Raw genomic sequence first — 23,305 nt, 5'->3', positions numbered from 1 at the left:
CACATCTTTGATTTTCCACTGAGTCTCTGCATCTTCAGTGCCGTGTTCTACTGTGCAAAACCAAGGGTATAGAAGCAGCTTGAGAACATCTTTGCTTATTGCAGAAACAACCCTTCTATGTCTGTTTAGCAGATTTTGAGCACATTTTTGATTTTCAACCAAAGTTTTGTTTCTTTACCTCCATATTTTATGTTAAGACGCTTAGAGGAGCTAAGAAGAGCATTTTTCAGAGCCTGGATAGCTCAGTCGGTAGAGCATCAGACTTTTAATCTGAGGGTCCAGGGTTCAAGTCCCTGTTCAGGCATACTTGCTAAAGCAAGCTGTCAAATGTGTTTATTGAGCACATCTTTGATTTTCCACTGAGTCTTTGCTTCTTTATTGTCGTGTTCTACTGTGCAAAACTGAGGGTATAGAAGCAGCTTGAGAAAATCTTTGTTTTTTGCAGAAACAACCCTTCTATGTCTGTTTAGCAAATTTTGGGTACATTGTTGATTTTCCACCAAAGCTTTGTTTCTTTACCTCCATATTTTATGTTAAGACGCTTAGAGGAGCTAAGAAGAGCATTTTTCAGAGCCTGGATAGCTCAGTCGGTAGAGCATCAGAATTTTAATCTGAGGGTCCAGGGTTCAAGTCCCTGTTCAGGCGTACTTGCTAAAGCAAGCTGTCAGATGTCTTTATTGAGCAAATCTTTGATTTTCCACTGAGTCTTTGCTTCCGTATTGTCGTGTTCTACTGTGCAAAACTGAGGGTATAGAAGCAGCTTGAGAAAATCTTTGTTTTTTGCAGAAACAACCCTTCTATGTCTGTTTAGTAAATTTTGGGTACATTGTTGATTTTCCACCAAAGCTTTGTTTCTTTACCTCCATATTTTATGTTAAGATGCTTAGAGGAGCTAAGAAGAGCATTTTTCAGAGCCTGGATAGCTCAGTCGGTAGAGCATCAGACTTTTAATCTGAGGGTCCAGGGTTCAAGTTCCTGTTCAGGCATACTTGCTAAAGCAAGCTGTCAAATGTCTTTATTGAGCACATCTTTGATTTTCCACTGAGACTCTGCATCTTCAGTGCCGTGTTCTCCTGTGGAAAACCAAGGGTATAGAAGCAGCTTGAGAACATCTTTGTTTTTTGCAGAAACAACCCTTCTATGTCTGTTTAGCAAATTTTGGGTACATTGTTGATTTTCCACCAAAGCTTTGTTTCTTTACCTCCATATTTTATGTTAAGATGCTTAGAGGAGCTAAGAAGAGCATTTTTCAGAGCCTGGATAGCTCAGTCGGTAGAGCATCAGACTTTTAATCTGAGGGTCCAGGGTTCAAGTTCCTGTTCAGGCATACTTGCTAAAGCAAGCTGTCAAATGTCTTTATTGAGCACATCTTTGATTTTCCACTGAGTCTTTGCTTCTTTATTGTCGTGTTCTACTGTGCAAAACTGAGGGCATAGAAGCAGCTTGAGAAAATCTTTGTTTTTTGCAGAAACAACCCTTCTATGTCTGTTTAGCAAATTTTGGGCACATTGTTGATTTTCCACCAAAGCTTTGTTTCTTTACCTCCATATTTTATGTTAAGACGCTTAGAGGAGCTAAGAAGAGCATTTTTCAGAGCCTGGATAGCTCAGTCGGTAGAGCATCAGACTTTTAATCTGAGGGTCCAGGGTTCAAGTCCCTGTTCAGGCGTACTTGCTAAAGCAAGCTGTCAAATGTCTTTATTGAGCACATCTTTGATTTTCCACTGAGTCTTTGCTTCTTTATTGTCGTGTTCTACTGTGCAAAACTGACGGTATAGTAGCAGCTTGAGAACATCTTTGGTTATTGCAGAAACAACCCTTCTATGTCTGTTTAGCAGATTTTGAGCACATTTTTGATTTTCCACCAAAGCTTTGTTTCTTTACCGCCATATTTTATCTAAAGACGCTTAGAGGAGCTAAGAAGAGCATTTTTCAGAGCCTGGATAGCTCAGTCGGTAGAACATCAGACTTTTAATCTGAGGGTCCAGGGTTCAAGTCCCTGTTCAGGTGTACTTTCTAAAGCAAGCTGTCAAATGTCTTTATTGAGCACATCTTTGATTTTCCACTGAGACTCTGCATCTTCAGTGCCGTGTTCTCCTGTGCAAAACCAAGGGTATAGAAGCAGCTTGAGAACATCTTTGTTTTTTGCAGAAACAACCCTTCTATGTCTGTTTAGCAAATTTTGGGCACATTGTTGATTTTCCACCAAAGCTTTGTTTCTTTACCTCCATATTTTATGTTAAGACGCTTAGAGGAGCTAAGAAGAGCATTTTTCAGAGCCTGGATAGCTCAGTCGGTAGAGCATCAGACTTTTAATCTGAGGGTTCAGGGTTCAAGTCCCTGTTCAGGTGTACTTGCTAAAGCAAGCTGTCAAATGTCTTTATTGAGCACATCTTTGATTTTCCACTGAGTCTTTGCTTCTTTATTGTCGTGTTCTACTGTGCAAAACTGAGGGTATAGAAGCAGCTTGAGAAAATCTTTGTTTTTTGCAGAAACAACCCTTCTATGTCTGTTTAGCAAATTTTGGGTACATTGTTGATTTTCCACCAAAGCTTTGTTTCTTTACCTCCATATTTTATGTTAAGACGCTTAGAGGAGCTAAGAAGAGCATTTTTCAGAGCCTGGATAGCTCAGTCGGTAGAGCATCAGACTTTTAATCTGAGGGTCCAGGGTTCAAGTCCCTGTTCAGGCGTACTTGCTAAAGCAAGCTGTCAAATGTCTTTATTGAGCACATCTTTGATTTTCCACTGAGACTCTGCATCTTCAGTGCCGTGTTCTCCTGTGCAAAAGCAAGGGTATAGAAGCAGCTTGAGAACATCTTTGTTTTTTGCAGAAACAACCCTTCTATGTCTGTTTAGCAAATTTTGGGTACATTGTTGATTTTCCACCAAAGCTTTGTTTCTTTACCTCCATATTTTATGTTAAGACGCTTAGAGGAGCTAAGAAGAGCATTTTTCAGAGCCTGGATAGCTCAGTCGGTAGAGCATCAGACTTTTAATCTGAGGGTCCAGGGTTCAAGTTCCTGTTCAGGCATACTTGCTAAAGCAATCTGTCAAATGTCTTTATTGAGCACATCTTTGATTTTCCACTGAGTCTTTGCTTCTTTATTGTCGTGTTCTACTGTGCAAAACTGAGGGTATAGCTTGAGAAAATCTTTGTTTTTTGCAGAAACAACCCTTCTATGTCTGTTTAGCAAATTTTGGGTACATTGTTGATTTTCCACCAAAGCTTTGTTTCTTTACCTCCATATTTTATGTTAAGACGCTTAGAGGAGCTAAGAAGAGCATTTTTCAGAGCCTGGATAGCTCAGTCGGTAGAGCACAAGACTTTTAATCTGAGGGTCCAGGGTTCAAGTCCCTGTTCAGGCGTACTTGCTAAAGCAAGCTGTCAAATGTCTTTATTGAGCACATCTTTGATTTTCCACTGAGACTCTGCATCTTCAGTGCCGTGTTCTCCTGTGCCAAACCAAGGGTATAGAAGCAGCTTGAGAACATCTTTGTTTTTTGCAGAAACAACCCTTCTATGTCTGTTTAGCAAATTTTGGGTACATTGTTGATTTTCCACCAAAGCTTTGTTTCTTTACCTCCATATTTTATGTTAAGACGCTTAGAGGAGCTAAGAAGAGCATTTTTCAGAGCCTGGATAGCTCAGTCGGTAGAGCATCAGACTTTTAATCTGAGGGTCCCTGTTCAGGCGTACTTGCTAAAGCAAGCTGTCAAATGTCTTTATTGAGCACATCTTTGATTTTCCACTGAGTCTTTGCTTCTTTATTGTCGTGTTCTACTGTGCAAAACTGAGGGTATAGAAGCAGCTTGAGAAAATCTTTGTTTTTTGCAGAAACAACCCTTCTATGTCTGTTTAGCAAATTTTGGGTACATTGTTGATTTTTCACCAAAGCTTTGTTTCTTTACCTCCATATTTTATCTTAAGACGCTTAGAGGAGCTAAGAAGAGCATTTTTCAGAGCCTGGATAGCTCAGTCGGTAGAGCATCAGACTTTTAATCTGAGGATCCAGGGTTCAAGTTCCTGTTCAGGCGTACTTGCTAAAGCAAGCTGTCAAATGTCTTTATTGAGCACATCTTTGATTTTCCACTGAGTCTTTGCTTCTTTATTGTCGTGTTCTACTGTGCAAAACTGAGGGCATAGAAGCAGCTTGAGAAAATCTTTGTTTTTTGCAGAAACAACCCTTCTATGTCTGTTTAGCAAATTTTGGGTACATTGTTGATTTTCCACCAAAGCTTTGTTTCTTTACCTCCATATTTTATGTTAAGACGCTTAGAGGAGCTAAGAAGAGCATTTTTCAGACCCTGGATAGCTCAGTCGGTAGAGCATCAGACTTTTAATCTGAGGATCCAGGGTTCAAGTTCCTGTTCAGGCGTACTTGCTAAAGCAAGCTGTCAAATGTCTTTATTGAGCACATCTTTGATTTTCCACTGAGACTCTGCATCTTCAGTGCCGTGTTCTCCTGTGCCAAACCAAGGGTATAGAAGCAGCTTGAGAACATCTTTGTTTTTTGCAGAAACAACCCTTCTATGTCTGTTTAGCAAATTTTGGGTACATTGTTGATTTTCCACCAAAGCTTTGTTTCTTTACCTCCATATTTTATGTTAAGACGCTTAGAGGAGCTAAGAAGAGCATTTTTCAGAGCCTGGATAGCTCAGTCGGTAGAGCATCAGACTTTTAATCTGAGGATCCAGGGTTCAAGTTCCTGTTCAGGCGTACTTGCTAAAGCAAGCTGTCAAATGTCTTTATTGAGCACATCTTTGATTTTCCACTGAGACTCTGCATCTTCAGTGCCGTGTTCTCCTGTGCCAAACCAAGGGTAAAGAAGCAGCTTGAGAACATCTTTGTTTTTTGCAGAAACAACCCTTCTATGTCTGTTTAGCAAATTTTGGGTACATTGTTGATTTTCCACCAAAGCTTTGTTTCTTTACCTCCATATTTTATGTTAAGACGCTTAGAGGAGCTAAGAAGAGCATTTTTCAGAGCCTGGATAGCTCAGTCGGTAGAGCATCAGACTTTTAATCTGAGGGTCCCTGTTCAGGCGTACTTGCTAAAGCAAGCTGTCAAATGTCTTTATTGAGCACATCTTTGATTTTCCACTGAGTCTTTGCTTCTTTATTGTCGTGTTCTACTGTGCAAAACTGAGGGTATAGAAGCGGCTTGAGAAAATCTTTGTTTTTTGCAGAAACAACCCTTCTATGTCTGTTTAGCAAATTTTGGGTACATTGTTGATTTTTCACCAAAGCTTTGTTTCTTTACCTCCATATTTTATCTTAAGACGCTTAGAGGAGCTAAGAAGAGCATTTTTCAGAGCCTGGATAGCTCAGTCGGTAGAGCATCAGACTTTTAATCTGAGGATCCAGGGTTCAAGTTCCTGTTCAGGCGTACTTGCTAAAGCAAGCTGTCAAATGTCTTTATTGAGCACATCTTTGATTTTCCACTGAGTCTTTGCTTCTTTATTGTCGTGTTCTACTGTGCAAAACTGAGGGCATAGAAGCAGCTTGAGAAAATCTTTGTTTTTTGCAGAAACAACCCTTCTATGTCTGTTTAGCAAATTTTGGGTACATTGTTGATTTTCCACCAAAGCTTTGTTTCTTTACCTCCATATTTTATGTTAAGACGCTTAGAGGAGCTAAGAAGAGCATTTTTTAGAGCCTGGATAGCTCAGTCGGTAGAGCATCAGACTTTTAATCTGAGGGTCCAGGGTTCAAGTCCCTGTTCAGGCGTACTTGCTAAAGCAAGCTGTCAAATGTCTTTATTGAGCACATCTTTGATTTTCCACTGAGTCTCTGCATCTTCAGTGCCGTGTTCTACTGTGCAAAACCAAGGGTATAGAAGCAGCTTGAGAACATCTTTGCTTCTTGCAGAAACAACCCTTCTATGTCTGTTTAGCAAATTTTGAGCACATTTTTGATTTTCCACCAAAGCTTTGTTTCTTTACCTCCATATTTTATGTTAAGACGCTTAGAGGAGCTAAGAAGAGCATTTTTCAGAGCCTGGATAGCTCAGTCGGTAGAGCATCAGACTTTTAATCTGAGGGTCCAGGGTTCAAGTCCCTGTTCAGGCGTACTTGCTAAAGCAAGCTGTCAAATGTCTTTATTGAGCACATCTTTGATTTTCCACTGAGTCTTTGCTTCTTTATTGTCGTGTTCTACTGTGCAAAACTGAGGGTATAGAAGCAGCTTGAGAAAATCTTTGTTTTTTGCAGAAACAACCCTTCTATGTCTGTTTAGCAAATTTTGGGCACATTGTTGATTTTCCACCAAAGCTTTGTTTCTTTACCTCCATATTTTATGTTAAGACGCTTAGAGGAGCTAAGAAGAGCATTTTTCAGAGCCTGGATAGCTCAGTCGGTAGAGCATCAGACTTTTAATCTGAGGGTCCAGGGTTCAAGTCCCTGTTCAGGCGTACTTGCTAAAGCAAGCTGTCAAATGTCTTTATTGAGCACATCTTTGATTTTCCACTGAGACTCTGCATCTTCAGTGCCGTGTTCTCCTGTGCCAAACCAAGGGTATAGAAGCAGCTTGAGAACATCTTTGTTTTTTGCAGAAACAACCCTTCTATGTCTGTTTAGCAAATTTTGGGTACATTGTTGATTTTCCACCAAAGCTTTGTTTCTTTACCTCCATATTTTATGTTAAGACGCTTAGAGGAGCTAAGAAGAGCATTTTTCAGAGCCTGGATAGCTCAGTCGGTAGAGCATCAGACTTTTAATCTGAGGGTCCCTGTTCAGGCGTACTTGCTAAAGCAAGCTGTCAAATGTCTTTATTGAGCACATCTTTGATTTTCCACTGAGTCTTTGCTTCTTTATTGTCGTGTTCTACTGTGCAAAACTGAGGGTATAGAAGCAGCTTGAGAAAATCTTTGTTTTTTGCAGAAACAACCCTTCTATGTCTGTTTAGCAAATTTTGGGCACATTGTTGATTTTCCACCAAAGCTTTGTTTCTTTACCTCCATATTTTATGTTAAGACGCTTAGAGGAGCTAAGAAGAGCATTTTTCAGAGCCTGGATAGCTCAGTCGGTAGAGCATCAGACTTTTAATCTGAGGGTCCAGGGTTCAAGTCCCTGTTCAGGCGTACTTGCTAAAGCAAGCTGTCAAATGTCTTTATTGAGCACATCTTTGATTTTCCACTGAGTCTTTGCTTCTTTATTGTCGTGTTCTACTGTGCAAAACTGACGGTATAGTAGCAGCTTGAGAACATCTTTGGTTATTGCAGAAACAACCCTTCTATGTCTGTTTAGCAGATTTTGAGCACATTTTTGATTTTCCACCAAAGCTTTGTTTCTTTACCGCCATATTTTATCTAAAGACGCTTAGAGGAGCTAAGAAGAGCATTTTTCAGAGCCTGGATAGCTCAGTCGGTAGAACATCAGACTTTTAATCTGAGGGTCCAGGGTTCAAGTCCCTGTTCAGGTGTACTTTCTAAAGCAAGCTGTCAAATGTCTTTATTGAGCACATCTTTGATTTTCCACTGAGACTCTGCATCTTCAGTGCCGTGTTCTCCTGTGCAAAACCAAGGGTATAGAAGCAGCTTGAGAACATCTTTGTTTTTTGCAGAAACAACCCTTCTATGTCTGTTTAGCAAATTTTGGGCACATTGTTGATTTTCCACCAAAGCTTTGTTTCTTTACCTCCATATTTTATGTTAAGACGCTTAGAGGAGCTAAGAAGAGCATTTTTCAGAGCCTGGATAGCTCAGTCGGTAGAGCATCAGACTTTTAATCTGAGGGTTCAGGGTTCAAGTCCCTGTTCAGGTGTACTTGCTAAAGCAAGCTGTCAAATGTCTTTATTGAGCACATCTTTGATTTTCCACTGAGTCTTTGCTTCTTTATTGTCGTGTTCTACTGTGCAAAACTGAGGGTATAGAAGCAGCTTGAGAAAATCTTTGTTTTTTGCAGAAACAACCCTTCTATGTCTGTTTAGCAAATTTTGGGTACATTGTTGATTTTCCACCAAAGCTTTGTTTCTTTACCTCCATATTTTATGTTAAGACGCTTAGAGGAGCTAAGAAGAGCATTTTTCAGAGCCTGGATAGCTCAGTCGGTAGAGCATCAGACTTTTAATCTGAGGGTCCAGGGTTCAAGTCCCTGTTCAGGCGTACTTGCTAAAGCAAGCTGTCAAATGTCTTTATTGAGCACATCTTTGATTTTCCACTGAGACTCTGCATCTTCAGTGCCGTGTTCTCCTGTGCAAAAGCAAGGGTATAGAAGCAGCTTGAGAACATCTTTGTTTTTTGCAGAAACAACCCTTCTATGTCTGTTTAGCAAATTTTGGGTACATTGTTGATTTTCCACCAAAGCTTTGTTTCTTTACCTCCATATTTTATGTTAAGACGCTTAGAGGAGCTAAGAAGAGCATTTTTCAGAGCCTGGATAGCTCAGTCGGTAGAGCATCAGACTTTTAATCTGAGGGTCCAGGGTTCAAGTTCCTGTTCAGGCATACTTGCTAAAGCAATCTGTCAAATGTCTTTATTGAGCACATCTTTGATTTTCCACTGAGTCTTTGCTTCTTTATTGTCGTGTTCTACTGTGCAAAACTGAGGGTATAGCTTGAGAAAATCTTTGTTTTTTGCAGAAACAACCCTTCTATGTCTGTTTAGCAAATTTTGGGTACATTGTTGATTTTCCACCAAAGCTTTGTTTCTTTACCTCCATATTTTATGTTAAGACGCTTAGAGGAGCTAAGAAGAGCATTTTTCAGAGCCTGGATAGCTCAGTCGGTAGAGCACAAGACTTTTAATCTGAGGGTCCAGGGTTCAAGTCCCTGTTCAGGCGTACTTGCTAAAGCAAGCTGTCAAATGTCTTTATTGAGCACATCTTTGATTTTCCACTGAGACTCTGCATCTTCAGTGCCGTGTTCTCCTGTGCCAAACCAAGGGTATAGAAGCAGCTTGAGAACATCTTTGTTTTTTGCAGAAACAACCCTTCTATGTCTGTTTAGCAAATTTTGGGTACATTGTTGATTTTCCACCAAAGCTTTGTTTCTTTACCTCCATATTTTATGTTAAGACGCTTAGAGGAGCTAAGAAGAGCATTTTTCAGAGCCTGGATAGCTCAGTCGGTAGAGCATCAGACTTTTAATCTGAGGGTCCCTGTTCAGGCGTACTTGCTAAAGCAAGCTGTCAAATGTCTTTATTGAGCACATCTTTGATTTTCCACTGAGTCTTTGCTTCTTTATTGTCGTGTTCTACTGTGCAAAACTGAGGGTATAGAAGCAGCTTGAGAAAATCTTTGTTTTTTGCAGAAACAACCCTTCTATGTCTGTTTAGCAAATTTTGGGTACATTGTTGATTTTTCACCAAAGCTTTGTTTCTTTACCTCCATATTTTATCTTAAGACGCTTAGAGGAGCTAAGAAGAGCATTTTTCAGAGCCTGGATAGCTCAGTCGGTAGAGCATCAGACTTTTAATCTGAGGATCCAGGGTTCAAGTTCCTGTTCAGGCGTACTTGCTAAAGCAAGCTGTCAAATGTCTTTATTGAGCACATCTTTGATTTTCCACTGAGTCTTTGCTTCTTTATTGTCGTGTTCTACTGTGCAAAACTGAGGGCATAGAAGCAGCTTGAGAAAATCTTTGTTTTTTGCAGAAACAACCCTTCTATGTCTGTTTAGCAAATTTTGGGTACATTGTTGATTTTCCACCAAAGCTTTGTTTCTTTACCTCCATATTTTATGTTAAGACGCTTAGAGGAGCTAAGAAGAGCATTTTTCAGACCCTGGATAGCTCAGTCGGTAGAGCATCAGACTTTTAATCTGAGGATCCAGGGTTCAAGTTCCTGTTCAGGCGTACTTGCTAAAGCAAGCTGTCAAATGTCTTTATTGAGCACATCTTTGATTTTCCACTGAGACTCTGCATCTTCAGTGCCGTGTTCTCCTGTGCCAAACCAAGGGTATAGAAGCAGCTTGAGAACATCTTTGTTTTTTGCAGAAACAACCCTTCTATGTCTGTTTAGCAAATTTTGGGTACATTGTTGATTTTCCACCAAAGCTTTGTTTCTTTACCTCCATATTTTATGTTAAGACGCTTAGAGGAGCTAAGAAGAGCATTTTTCAGAGCCTGGATAGCTCAGTCGGTAGAGCATCAGACTTTTAATCTGAGGATCCAGGGTTCAAGTTCCTGTTCAGGCGTACTTGCTAAAGCAAGCTGTCAAATGTCTTTATTGAGCACATCTTTGATTTTCCACTGAGACTCTGCATCTTCAGTGCCGTGTTCTCCTGTGCCAAACCAAGGGTAAAGAAGCAGCTTGAGAACATCTTTGTTTTTTGCAGAAACAACCCTTCTATGTCTGTTTAGCAAATTTTGGGTACATTGTTGATTTTCCACCAAAGCTTTGTTTCTTTACCTCCATATTTTATGTTAAGACGCTTAGAGGAGCTAAGAAGAGCATTTTTCAGAGCCTGGATAGCTCAGTCGGTAGAGCATCAGACTTTTAATCTGAGGGTCCCTGTTCAGGCGTACTTGCTAAAGCAAGCTGTCAAATGTCTTTATTGAGCACATCTTTGATTTTCCACTGAGTCTTTGCTTCTTTATTGTCGTGTTCTACTGTGCAAAACTGAGGGTATAGAAGCGGCTTGAGAAAATCTTTGTTTTTTGCAGAAACAACCCTTCTATGTCTGTTTAGCAAATTTTGGGTACATTGTTGATTTTTCACCAAAGCTTTGTTTCTTTACCTCCATATTTTATCTTAAGACGCTTAGAGGAGCTAAGAAGAGCATTTTTCAGAGCCTGGATAGCTCAGTCGGTAGAGCATCAGACTTTTAATCTGAGGATCCAGGGTTCAAGTTCCTGTTCAGGCGTACTTGCTAAAGCAAGCTGTCAAATGTCTTTATTGAGCACATCTTTGATTTTCCACTGAGTCTTTGCTTCTTTATTGTCGTGTTCTACTGTGCAAAACTGAGGGCATAGAAGCAGCTTGAGAAAATCTTTGTTTTTTGCAGAAACAACCCTTCTATGTCTGTTTAGCAAATTTTGGGTACATTGTTGATTTTCCACCAAAGCTTTGTTTCTTTACCTCCATATTTTATGTTAAGACGCTTAGAGGAGCTAAGAAGAGCATTTTTTAGAGCCTGGATAGCTCAGTCGGTAGAGCATCAGACTTTTAATCTGAGGGTCCAGGGTTCAAGTCCCTGTTCAGGCGTACTTGCTAAAGCAAGCTGTCAAATGTCTTTATTGAGCACATCTTTGATTTTCCACTGAGTCTCTGCATCTTCAGTGCCGTGTTCTACTGTGCAAAACCAAGGGTATAGAAGCAGCTTGAGAACATCTTTGCTTCTTGCAGAAACAACCCTTCTATGTCTGTTTAGCAAATTTTGAGCACATTTTTGATTTTCCACCAAAGCTTTGTTTCTTTACCTCCATATTTTATGTTAAGACGCTTAGAGGAGCTAAGAAGAGCATTTTTCAGAGCCTGGATAGCTCAGTCGGTAGAGCATCAGACTTTTAATCTGAGGGTCCAGGGTTCAAGTCCCTGTTCAGGCGTACTTGCTAAAGCAAGCTGTCAAATGTCTTTATTGAGCACATCTTTGATTTTCCACTGAGTCTTTGCTTCTTTATTGTCGTGTTCTACTGTGCAAAACTGAGGGTATAGAAGCAGCTTGAGAAAATCTTTGTTTTTTGCAGAAACAACCCTTCTATGTCTGTTTAGCAAATTTTGGGCACATTGTTGATTTTCCACCAAAGCTTTGTTTCTTTACCTCCATATTTTATGTTAAGACGCTTAGAGGAGCTAAGAAGAGCATTTTTCAGAGCCTGGATAGCTCAGTCGGTAGAGCATCAGACTTTTAATCTGAGGGTCCAGGGTTCAAGTCCCTGTTCAGGCGTACTTGCTAAAGCAAGCTGTCAAATGTCTTTATTGAGCACATCTTTGATTTTCCACTGAGACTCTGCATCTTCAGTGCCGTGTTCTCCTGTGCCAAACCAAGGGTATAGAAGCAGCTTGAGAACATCTTTGTTTTTTGCAGAAACAACCCTTCTATGTCTGTTTAGCAAATTTTGGGTACATTGTTGATTTTCCACCAAAGCTTTGTTTCTTTACCTCCATATTTTATGTTAAGACGCTTAGAGGAGCTAAGAAGAGCATTTTTCAGAGCCTGGATAGCTCAGTCGGTAGAGCATCAGACTTTTAATCTGAGGGTCCCTGTTCAGGCGTACTTGCTAAAGCAAGCTGTCAAATGTCTTTATTGAGCACATCTTTGATTTTCCACTGAGTCTTTGCTTCTTTATTGTCGTGTTCTACTGTGCAAAACTGAGGGTATAGAAGCAGCTTGAGAAAATCTTTGTTTTTTGCAGAAACAACCCTTCTATGTCTGTTTAGCAAATTTTGGGTACATTGTTGATTTTTCACCAAAGCTTTGTTTCTTTACCTCCATATTTTATCTTAAGACGCTTAGAGGAGCTAAGAAGAGCATTTTTCAGAGCCTGGATAGCTCAGTCGGTAGAGCATCAGACTTTTAATCTGAGGATCCAGGGTTCAAGTTCCTGTTCAGGCGTACTTGCTAAAGCAAGCTGTCAAATGTCTTTATTGAGCACATCTTTGATTTTCCACTGAGTCTTTGCTTCTTTATTGTCGTGTTCTACTGTGCAAAACTGAGGGCATAGAAGCAGCTTGAGAAATCTTTGTTTTTTGCAGAAACAACCCTTCTATGTCTGTTTAGCAAATTTTGGGTACATTGTTGATTTTCCACCAAAGCTTTGTTTCTTTACCTCCATATTTTATGTTAAGACGCTTAGAGGAGCTAAGAAGAGCATTTTTTAGAGCCTGGATAGCTCAGTTGGTAGAGCATCAGACTGTTAATCTGAGGGTCCAGGGTTCAAGTCCCTGTTCAGGCGTACTTGCTAAAGCAAGCTGTCAAATGTCTTTATTGAGCACATCTTTGATTTTCCACTGAGTCTCTGCATCTTCAGTGCCGTGTTCTACTGTGCAAAACCAAGGGTATAGAAGCAGCTTGAGAACATCTTTGCTTCTTGCAGAAACAACCCTTCTATGTCTGTTTAGCAAATTTTGAGCACATTTTTGATTTTCCACCAAAGCTTTGTTTCTTTACCTCCATATTTTATGTTAAGACGCTTAGAGGAGCTAAGAAGAGCATTTTTCAGAGCCTGGATAGCTCAGTCGGTAGAGCATCAGACTTTTAATCTGAGGATCCAGGGTTCAAATTTTGGGCACATTGTTGATTTTCCACCAAAAATTTGTTTCTTTACCTCCATATTTTATGTTAAGACACTTAGAGGAGCTAAGAAGAGCATTTTTCAGAGCCTGGATAGCTCAGTCGGTAGAGCATTAGACTTTTAATCTGAGGGTCCAGGGTTCAAGTCCCTGTTCAGGCGTACTTGCTAAAGCAAGCTGTCAAATGTCTTTATTGAGCACATCTTTGATTTTCCACTGAGTCTTTGCTTCTTTATTGTCGTGTTCTACTGTGCAAAACTGAGGGCATAGAAGCAGCTTGAGAAAATCTTTGTTTTTTGCAGAAACAACCCTTCTATGTCTGTTTAGCAAATTTTGGGCACATTGTTGATTTTCCACCAAAGCTTTGTTTCTTTACCTCCATATTTTATGTTAAGACGCTTAGAGGAGCTAAGAAGAGCATTTTTCAGAGCCTGGATAGCTCAGTCGGTAGAGCATCAGACTTTTAATCTGAGGGTCCAGGGTTCAAGTTCCTGTTCAGGCATACTTGCTAAAGCAAGCTGTCAAATGTCTTTATTGAGCACATCTTTGATTTTCCACTGAGTCTTTGCTTCTTTATTGTCGTGTTCTACTGTGCAAAACTGAGGGCATAGAAGCAGCTTGAGAAAATCTTTGTTTTTTGCAGAAACAACCCTTCTATGTCTGTTTAGCAAATTTTGGGCACATTGTTGATTTTCCACCAAAGCTTTGTTTCTTTACCTCCATATTTTATGTTAAGACGCTTAGAGGAGCTAAGAAGAGCATTTTTCAGAGCCTGGATAGCTCAGTCGGTAGAGCATCAGACTTTTAATCTGAGGGTCCAGGGTTTAAGTCGCTGTTCAGGTGTACTTGCTAAAGCAAGCTGTCAAATGTTTTTATTGAGCACATCTTTGATTTTCCACTGAGTCTTTGCTTCTTTATTGTCGTGTTCTACTGTGCAAAACTGACGGTATAGTAGCAGCTTGAGAACATCTTTGGTTATTGCAGAAACAACCCTTCTATGTCTGTTTAGCAGATTTTGAGCACATTTTTGATTTTCCACCAAAGCTTTGTTTCTTTACCGCCATATTTTATCTTAAGACGCTTAGAGGAGCTAAGAAGAGCATTTTTTAGAGCCTGGATAGCTCAGTCGGTAGAGCATCAGACTTTTAATCTGAGGGTCCAGGGTTCAAGTCCCTGTTCAGGCGTACTTGCTAAAGCAAGCTGTCAAATGTTTTTATTGAGCACATCTTTGATTTTCCACTGAGTCTTTGCTTCTTTATTGTCGTGTTCTACTGTGCAAAACTGAGGGTATAGCTTGAGAAAATCTTTGTTTTTTGCAGAAACAACCCTTCTATGTCTGTTTAGCAAATTTTGGGTACATTGTTGATTTTCCACCAAAGCTTTGTTTCTTTACCTCCATATTTTATGTTAAGACGCTTAGAGGAGCTAAGAAGAGCATTTTTCAGAGCCTGGATAGCTCAGTCGGTAGAGCACAAGACTTTTAATCTGAGGGTCCAGGGTTCAAGTCCCTGTTCAGGCGTACTTGCTAAAGCAAGCTGTCAAATGTCTTTATTGAGCACATCTTTGATTTTCCACTGAGACTCTGCATCTTCAGTGCCGTGTTCTCCTGTGCCAAACCAAGGGTATAGAAGCAGCTTGAGAACATCTTTGTTTTTTGCAGAAACAACCCTTCTATGTCTGTTTAGCAAATTTTGGGTACATTGTTGATTTTCCACCAAAGCTTTGTTTCTTTACCTCCATATTTTATGTTAAGACGCTTAGAGGAGCTAAGAAGAGCATTTTTCAGAGCCTGGATAGCTCAGTCGGTAGAGCATCAGACTTTTAATCTGAGGGTCCCTGTTCAGGCGTACTTGCTAAAGCAAGCTGTCAAATGTCTTTATTGAGCACATCTTTGATTTTCCACTGAGTCTTTGCTTCTTTATTGTCGTGTTCTACTGTGCAAAACTGAGGGTATAGAAGCAGCTTGAGAAAATCTTTGTTTTTTGCAGAAACAACCCTTCTATGTCTGTTTAGCAAATTTTGGGTACATTGTTGATTTTTCACCAAAGCTTTGTTTCTTTACCTCCATATTTTATCTTAAGACGCTTAGAGGAGCTAAGAAGAGCATTTTTCAGAGCCTGGATAGCTCAGTCGGTAGAGCATCAGACTTTTAATCTGAGGATCCAGGGTTCAAGTTCCTGTTCAGGCGTACTTGCTAAAGCAAGCTGTCAAATGTCTTTATTGAGCACATCTTTGATTTTCCACTGAGTCTTTGCTTCTTTATTGTCGTGTTCTACTGTGCAAAACTGAGGGCATAGAAGCAGCTTGAGAAAATCTTTGTTTTTTGCAGAAACAACCCTTCTATGTCTGTTTAGCAAATTTTGAGCACATTTTTGATTTTCCACCAAAGCTTTGTTTCTTTACCTCCATATTTTATGTTAAGACGCTTAGAGGAGCTAAGAAGAGCATTTTTCAGAGCCTGGATAGCTCAGTCGGTAGAGCATCAGACTTTTAATCTGAGGATCCAGGGTTCAAATTTTGGGCACATTGTTGATTTTCCACCAAAAATTTGTTTCTTTACCTCCATATTTTATGTTAAGACACTTAGAGGAGCTAAGAAGAGCATTTTTCAGAGCCTGGATAGCTCAGTCGGTAGAGCATCAGACTTTTAATCTGAGGGTCCAGGGTTCAAGTCCCTGTTCAGGCGTACTTGCTAAAGCAAGCTGTCAAATGTCTTTATTGAGCACATCTTTGATTTTCCACTGAGTCTTTGCTTCTTTATTGTCGTGTTCTACTGTGCAAAACTGAGGGCATAGAAGCAGCTTGAGAAAATCTTTGTTTTTTGCAGAAACAACCCTTCTATGTCTGTTTAGCAAATTTTGGGCACATTGTTGATTTTTCACCAAAGCTTTGTTTCTTTACCTCCATATTTTATGTTAAGACGCTTAGAGGAGCTAAGAAGAGCATTTTTCAGAGCCTGGATAGCTCAGTCGGTAGAGCATCAGACTTTTAATCTGAGGGTCCAGGGTTCAAGTTCCTGTTCAGGCATACTTGCTAAAGCAAGCTGTCAAATGTCTTTATTGAGCACATCTTTGATTTTCCACTGAGTCTTTGCTTCTTTATTGTCGTGTTCTACTGTGCAAAACTGAGGGCATAGAAGCAGCTTGAGAAAATCTTTGTTTTTTGCAGAAACAACCCTTCTATGTCTGTTTAGCAAATTTTGGGCACATTGTTGATTTTCCACCAAAGCTTTGTTTCTTTACCTCCATATTTTATGTTAAGACGCTTAGAGGAGCTAAGAAGAGCATTTTTCAGAGCCTGGATAGCTCAGTCGGTAGAGCATCAGACTTTTAATCTGAGGGTCCAGGGTTTAAGTCGCTGTTCAGGTGTACTTGCTAAAGCAAGCTGTCAAATGTTTTTATTGAGCACATCTTTGATTTTCCACTGAGTCTTTGCTTCTTTATTGTCGTGTTCTACTGTGCAAAACTGACGGTATAGTAGCAGCTTGAGAACATCTTTGGTTATTGCAGAAACAACCCTTCTATGTCTGTTTAGCAGATTTTGAGCACATTTTTGATTTTCCACCAAAGCTTTGTTTCTTTACCGCTATATTTTATCTTAAGACGCTTAGAGGAGCTAAGAAGAGCATTTTTTAGAGCCTGGATAGCTCAGTCGGTAGAGCATCAGACTTTTAATCTGAGGGTCCAGGGTTCAAGTCCCTGTTCAGGCGTACTTGCTAAAGCAAGCTGTCAAATGTTTTTATTGAGCACATCTTTGATTTTCCACTGAGTCTTTGCTTCTTTATTGTCGTGTTCTACTGTGCAAAACTGAGGGTATAGCTTGAGAAAATCTTTGTTTTTTGCAGAAACAACCCTTCTATGTCTGTTTAGCAAATTTTGGGTACATTGTTGATTTTCCACCAAAGCTTTGTTTCTTTACCTCCATATTTTATGTTAAGACGCTTAGAGGAGCTAAGAAGAGCATTTTTCAGAGCCTGGATAGCTCAGTCGGTAGAGCACAAGACTTTTAATCTGAGGGTCCAGGGTTCAAGTCCCTGTTCAGGCGTACTTGCTAAAGCAAGCTGTCAAATGTCTTTATTGAGCACATCTTTGATTTTCCACTGAGACTCTGCATCTTCAGTGCCGTGTTCTCCTGTGCCAAACCAAGGGTATAGAAGCAGCTTGAGAACATCTTTGTTTTTTGCAGAAACAACCCTTCTATGTCTGTTTAGCAAATTTTGGGTACATTGTTGATTTTCCACCAAAGCTTTGTTTCTTTACCTCCATATTTTATGTTAAGACGCTTAGAGGAGCTAAGAAGAGCATTTTTCAGAGCCTGGATAGCTCAGTCGGTAGAGCATCAGACTTTTAATCTGAGGGTCCCTGTTCAGGCGTACTTGCTAAAGCAAGCTGTCAAATGTCTTTATTGAGCACATCTTTGATTTTCCACTGAGTCTTTGCTTCTTTATTGTCGTGTTCTACTGTGCAAAACTGAGGGTATAGAAGCAGCTTGAGAAAATCTTTGTTTTTTGCAGAAACAACCCTTCTATGTCTGTTTAGCAAATTTTGGGTACATTGTTGATTTTTCACCAAAGCTTTGTTTCTTTACCTCCATATTTTATCTTAAGACGCTTAGAGGAGCTAAGAAGAGCATTTTTCAGAGCCTGGATAGCTCAGTCGGTAGAGCATCAGACTTTTAATCTGAGGATCCAGGGTTCAAGTTCCTGTTCAGGCGTACTTGCTAAAGCAAGCTGTCAAATGTCTTTATTGAGCACATCTTTGATTTTCCACTGAGTCTTTGCTTCTTTATTGTCGTGTTCTACTGTGCAAAACTGAGGGCATAGAAGCAGCTTGAGAAAATCTTTGTTTTTTGCAGAAACAACCCTTCTATGTCTGTTTAGCAAATTTTGGGTACATTGTTGATTTTCCACCAAAGCTTTGTTTCTTTACCTCCATATTTTATGTTAAGACGCTTAGAGGAGCTAAGAAGAGCATTTTTCAGAGCCTGGATAGCTCAGTCGGTAGAGCATCAGACTTTTAATCTGAGGATCCAGGGTTCAAGTTCCTGTTCAGGCGTACTTGCTAAAGCAAGCTGTCAAATGTCTTTATTGAGCACATCTTTGATTTTCCACTGAGTCTCTGCATCTTCAGTGCCGTGTTCTACTGTGCAAAACCAAGGGTATAGAAGCAGCTTGAGAACATCTTTGCTTCTTGCAGAAACAACCCTTCTATGTCTGTTTAGCAAATTTTGAGCACATTTTTGATTTTCCACCAAAGCTTTGTTTCTTTACCTCCATATTTTATGTTAAGACGCTTAGAGGAGCTAAGAAGAGCATTTTTCAGAGCCTGGATAGCTCAGTCGGTAGAGCATCAGACTTTTAATCTGAGGGTCCAGGGTTCAAGTCCCTGTTCAGGCGTACTTGCTAAAGCAAGCTGTCAAATGTCTTTATTGAGCACATCTTTGATTTTCCACTGAGTCTTTGCTTCTTTATTGTCGTGTTCTACTGTGCAAAACTGAGGGTATAGAAGCAGCTTGAGAAAATCTTTGTTTTTTGCAGAAACAACCCTTCTATGTCTGTTTAGCAAATTTTGGGCACATTGTTGATTTTTCACCAAAGCTTTGTTTCTTTACCTCCATATTTTATGTTAAGACGCTTAGAGGAGCTAAGAAGAGCATTTTTCAGAGCCTGGATAGCTCAGTCGGTAGAGCATCAGACTTTTAATCTGAGGGTCCCTGTTCAGGCGTACTTGCTAAAGCAAGCTGTCAAATGTCTTTATTGAGCACATCTTTGATTTTCCACTGAGTCTTTGCTTCTTTATTGTCGTGTTCTACTGTGCAAAACTGAGGGTATAGAAGCAGCTTGAGAAAATCTTTGTTTTTTGCAGAAACAACCCTTCTATGTCTGTTTAGCAAATTTTGGGTACATTGTTGATTTTTCACCAAAGCTTTGTTTCTTTACCTCCATATTTTATCTTAAGACGCTTAGAGGAGCTAAGAAGAGCATTTTTCAGAGCCTGGATAGCTCAGTCGGTAGAGCATCAGACTTTTAATCTGAGGGTCCAGGGTTCAAGTCCCTGTTCAGGCGTACTTGCTAAAGCAAGCTGTCAAATGTTTTTATTGAGCACATCTTTGATTTTCCACTGAGTCTTTGCTTCTTTATTGTCGTGTTCTACTGTGCAAAACTGAGGGTATAGCTTGAGAAAATCTTTGTTTTTTTGCAGAAACAACCCTTCTATGTCTGTTTAGCAAATTTTGGGTACATTGTTGATTTTCCACCAAAGCTTTGTTTCTTTACCTCCATATTTTATGTTAAGACGCTTAGAGGAGCTAAGAAGAGCATTTTTCAGAGCCTGGATAGCTCAGTCGGTAGAGCACAAGACTTTTAATCTGAGGGTCCAGGGTTCAAGTCCCTGTTCAGGCGTACTTGCTAAAGCAAGCTGTCAAATGTCTTTATTGAGCACATCTTTGATTTTCCACTGAGACTCTGCATCTTCAGTGCCGTGTTCTCCTGTGCCAAACCAAGGGTATAGAAGCAGCTTGAGAACATCTTTGTTTTTTGCAGAAACAACCCTTCTATGTCTGTTTAGCAAATTTTGGGTACATTGTTGATTTTCCACCAAAGCTTTGTTTCTTTACCTCCATATTTTATGTTAAGACGCTTAGAGGAGCTAAGAAGAGCATTTTTCAGAGCCTGGATAGCTCAGTCGGTAGAGCATCAGACTTTTAATCTGAGGGTCCCTGTTCAGGCGTACTTGCTAAAGCAAGCTGTCAAATGTCTTTATTGAGCACATCTTTGATTTTCCACTGAGTCTTTGCTTCTTTATTGTCGTGTTCTACTGTGCAAAACTGAGGGTATAGAAGCAGCTTGAGAAAATCTTTGTTTTTTGCAGAAACAACCCTTCTATGTCTGTTTAGCAAATTTTGGGTACATTGTTGATTTTTCACCAAAGCTTTGTTTCTTTACCTCCATATTTTATCTTAAGACGCTTAGAGGAGCTAAGAAGAGCATTTTTCAGAGCCTGGATAGCTCAGTCGGTAGAGCATCAGACTTTTAATCTGAGGATCCAGGGTTCAAGTTCCTGTTCAGGCGTACTTGCTAAAGCAAGCTGTCAAATGTCTTTATTGAGCACATCTTTGATTTTCCACTGAGTCTTTGCTTCTTTATTGTCGTGTTCTACTGTGCAAAACTGAGGGCATAGAAGCAGCTTGAGAAAATCTTTGTTTTTTGCAGAAACAACCCTTCTATGTCTGTTTAGCAAATTTTGGGTACATTGTTGATTTTCCACCAAAGCTTTGTTTCTTTACCTCCATATTTTATGTTAAGACTCTTAGAGGAGCTAAGAAGAGCATTTTTTTAGAGCCTGGATAGCTCAGTCGGTAGAGCATCAGACTTTTAATCTGAGGGTCCAGGGTTCAAGTCCCTGTTCAGGCGTACTTGCTAAAGCAAGCTGTCAAATATCTTTATTGAGCACATCTTTGATTTTCCACTGAGTCTCTGCATCTTCAGTGCCGTGTTCTACTGTGCAAAACCAAGGGTATAGAAGCAGCTTGAGAACATCTTTGCTTCTTGCAGAAACAACCCTTCTATGTCTGTTTAGCAAATTTTGAGCACATTTTTGATTTTCCACCAAAGCTTTGTTTCTTTACCTCCATATTTTATGTTAAGACGCTTAGAGGAGCTAAGAAGAGCATTTTTCAGAGCCTGGATAGCTCAGTCGGTAGAGCATCAGACTTTTAATCTGAGGGTCCAGGGTTCAAGTCCCTGTTCAGGCGTACTTGCTAAAGCAAGCTGTCAAATGTCTTTATTGAGCACATCTTTGATTTTCCACTGAGTCTTTGCTTCTTTATTGTCGTGTTCTACTGTGCAAAACTGAGGGTATAGAAGCAGCTTGAGAAAATCTTTGTTTTTTGCAGAAACAACCCTTCTATGTCTGTTTAGCAAATTTTGGGCACATTGTTGATTTTTCACCAAAGCTTTGTTTCTTTACCTCCATATTTTATGTTAAGACGCTTAGAGGAGCTAAGAAGAGCATTTTTCAGAGCCTGGATAGCTCAGTCGGTAGAGCATCAGACTTTTAATCTGAGGGTCCCTGTTCAGGCGTACTTGCTAAAGCAAGCTGTCAAATGTCTTTATTGAGCACATCTTTGATTTTCCACTGAGTCTTTGCTTCTTTATTGTCGTGTTCTACTGTGCAAAACTGAGGGTATAGAAGCAGCTTGAGAAAATCTTTGTTTTTTGCAGAAACAACCCTTCTATGTCTGTTTAGCAAATTTTGGGTACATTGTTGATTTTTCACCAAAGCTTTGTTTCTTTACCTCCATATTTTATCTTAAGACGCTTAGAGGAGCTAAGAAGAGCATTTTTTAGAGCCTGGATAGCTCAGTCGGTAGAGCATCAGACTTTTAATCTGAGGATCCAGGGTTCAAGTTCCTGTTCAGGCGTACTTGCTAAAGCAAGCTGTCAAATGTCTTTATTGAGCACATCTTTGATTTTCCACTGAGTCTTTGCTTCTTTATTGTCGTGTTCTACTGTGCAAAACTGAGGGCATAGAAGCAGCTTGAGAAAATCTTTGTTTTTTGCAGAAACAACCCTTCTATGTCTGTTTAGCAAATTTTGGGTACATTGTTGATTTTCCACCAAAGCTTTGTTTCTTTACCTCCATATTTTATGTTAAGACGCTTAGAGGAGCTAAGAAGAGCATTTTTTAGAGCCTGGATAGCTCAGTCGGTAGAGCATCAGACTTTTAATCTGAGGGTCCAGGGTTCAAGTCCCTGTTCAGGCGTACTTGCTAAAGCAAGCTGTCAAATGTCTTTATTGAGCACATCTTTGATTTTCCACTGAGTCTCTGCATCTTCAGTGCCGTGTTCTACTGTGCAAAACCAAGGGTATAGAAGCAGCTTGAGAACATCTTTGCTTCTTGCAGAAACAACCCTTCTATGTCTGTTTAGCAAATTTTGGGTACATTGTTGATTTTCCACCAAAGCTTTGTTTCTTTACCTCCATATTTTATGTTAAGACGCTTAGAGGAGCTAAGAAGAGCATTTTTCAGAGCCTGGATAGCTCAGTCGGTAGAGCATCAGACTTTTAATCTGAGGATCCAGGGTTCAAGTTCCTGTTCAGGCGTACTTGCTAAAGCAAGCTGTCAAATGTCTTTATTGAGCACATCTTTGATTTTCCACTGAGTCTTTGCTTCTTTATTGTCGTGTTCTACTGTGCAAAACTGAGGGTATAGAAGCAGCTTGAGAAAATCTTTGTTTTTTGCAGAAACAACCCTTCTATGTCTGTTTAGCAAATTTTGGGTACATTGTTGATTTTCCACCAAAGCTTTGTTTCTTTACCTCCATATTTTATGTTAAGACGCTTAGAGGAGCTAAGAAGAGCATTTTTCAGAGCCTGGATAGCTCAGTCGGTAGAGCATCAGACTTTTAATCTGAGGATCCAGGGTTCAAGTTCCTGTTCAGGCGTACTTGCTAAAGCAAGCTGTCAAATGTCTTTATTGAGCACATCTTTGATTTTCCACTGAGTCTTTGCTTCTTTATTGTCGTGTTCTACTGTGCAAAACTGAGGGCATAGAAGCAGCTTGAGAAAATCTTTGTTTTTTGCAGAAACAACCCTTCTATGTCTGTTTAGCAAATTTTGGGTACATTGTTGATTTTTCACCAAAGCTTTGTTTCTTTACCTCCATATTTTATCTTAAGACGCTTAGAGGAGCTAAGAAGAGCATTTTTCAGAGCCTGGATAGCTCAGTCGGTAGAGCATCAGACTTTTAATCTGAGGGTCCCTGTTCAGGCGTACTTGCTAAAGCAAGCTGTCAAATGTCTTTATTGAGCACATCTTTGATTTTCCACTGAGTCTTTGCTTCTTTATTGTCGTGTTCTACTGTGCAAAACTGAGGGTATAGAAGCAGCTTGAGAAAATCTTTGTTTTTTGCAGAAACAACCCTTCTATGTCTGTTTAGCAAATTTTGGGTACATTGTTGATTTTTCACCAAAGCTTTGTTTCTTTACCTCCATATTTTATCTTAAGACGCTTAGAGGAGCTAAGAAGAGCATTTTTTAGAGCCTGGATAGCTCAGTCGGTAGAGCATCAGACTTTTAATCTGAGGATCCAGGGTTCAAGTTCCTGTTCAGGCGTACTTGCTAAAGCAAGCTGTCAAAT

At 39.8% G+C, this 23,305-nt stretch overlaps 2 non-coding genes across 2 annotated transcripts; both read left to right on the top strand.

Moving 5' to 3' along the window:
- The first annotated feature begins 231 nt into the window (after positions 1-231).
- TRNAK-UUU (transfer RNA lysine (anticodon UUU)) lies at positions 232-304 on the top strand. Its single transcript has one exon. It is a non-coding gene; the product is annotated as a tRNA-Lys (tRNA).
- A 12,453-nt stretch (positions 305-12,757) lies between these two features.
- Positions 12,758-12,830, top strand: TRNAN-GUU (transfer RNA asparagine (anticodon GUU)). The gene has a single exon. It is a non-coding gene; the product is annotated as a tRNA-Asn (tRNA).
- Positions 12,831-23,305: the final 10,475 nt, after the last annotated feature.

The sequence above is a fragment of the Eleutherodactylus coqui genome, unplaced genomic scaffold, assembly GCF_035609145.1.
Source record: "Eleutherodactylus coqui strain aEleCoq1 unplaced genomic scaffold, aEleCoq1.hap1 HAP1_SCAFFOLD_70, whole genome shotgun sequence".
NCBI lineage: Eukaryota > Metazoa > Chordata > Amphibia > Anura > Eleutherodactylidae > Eleutherodactylus > Eleutherodactylus coqui.
Note: the sequence above shows the minus strand (reverse complement) of the source record. Positions and strands in the feature narration are given on the sequence as shown.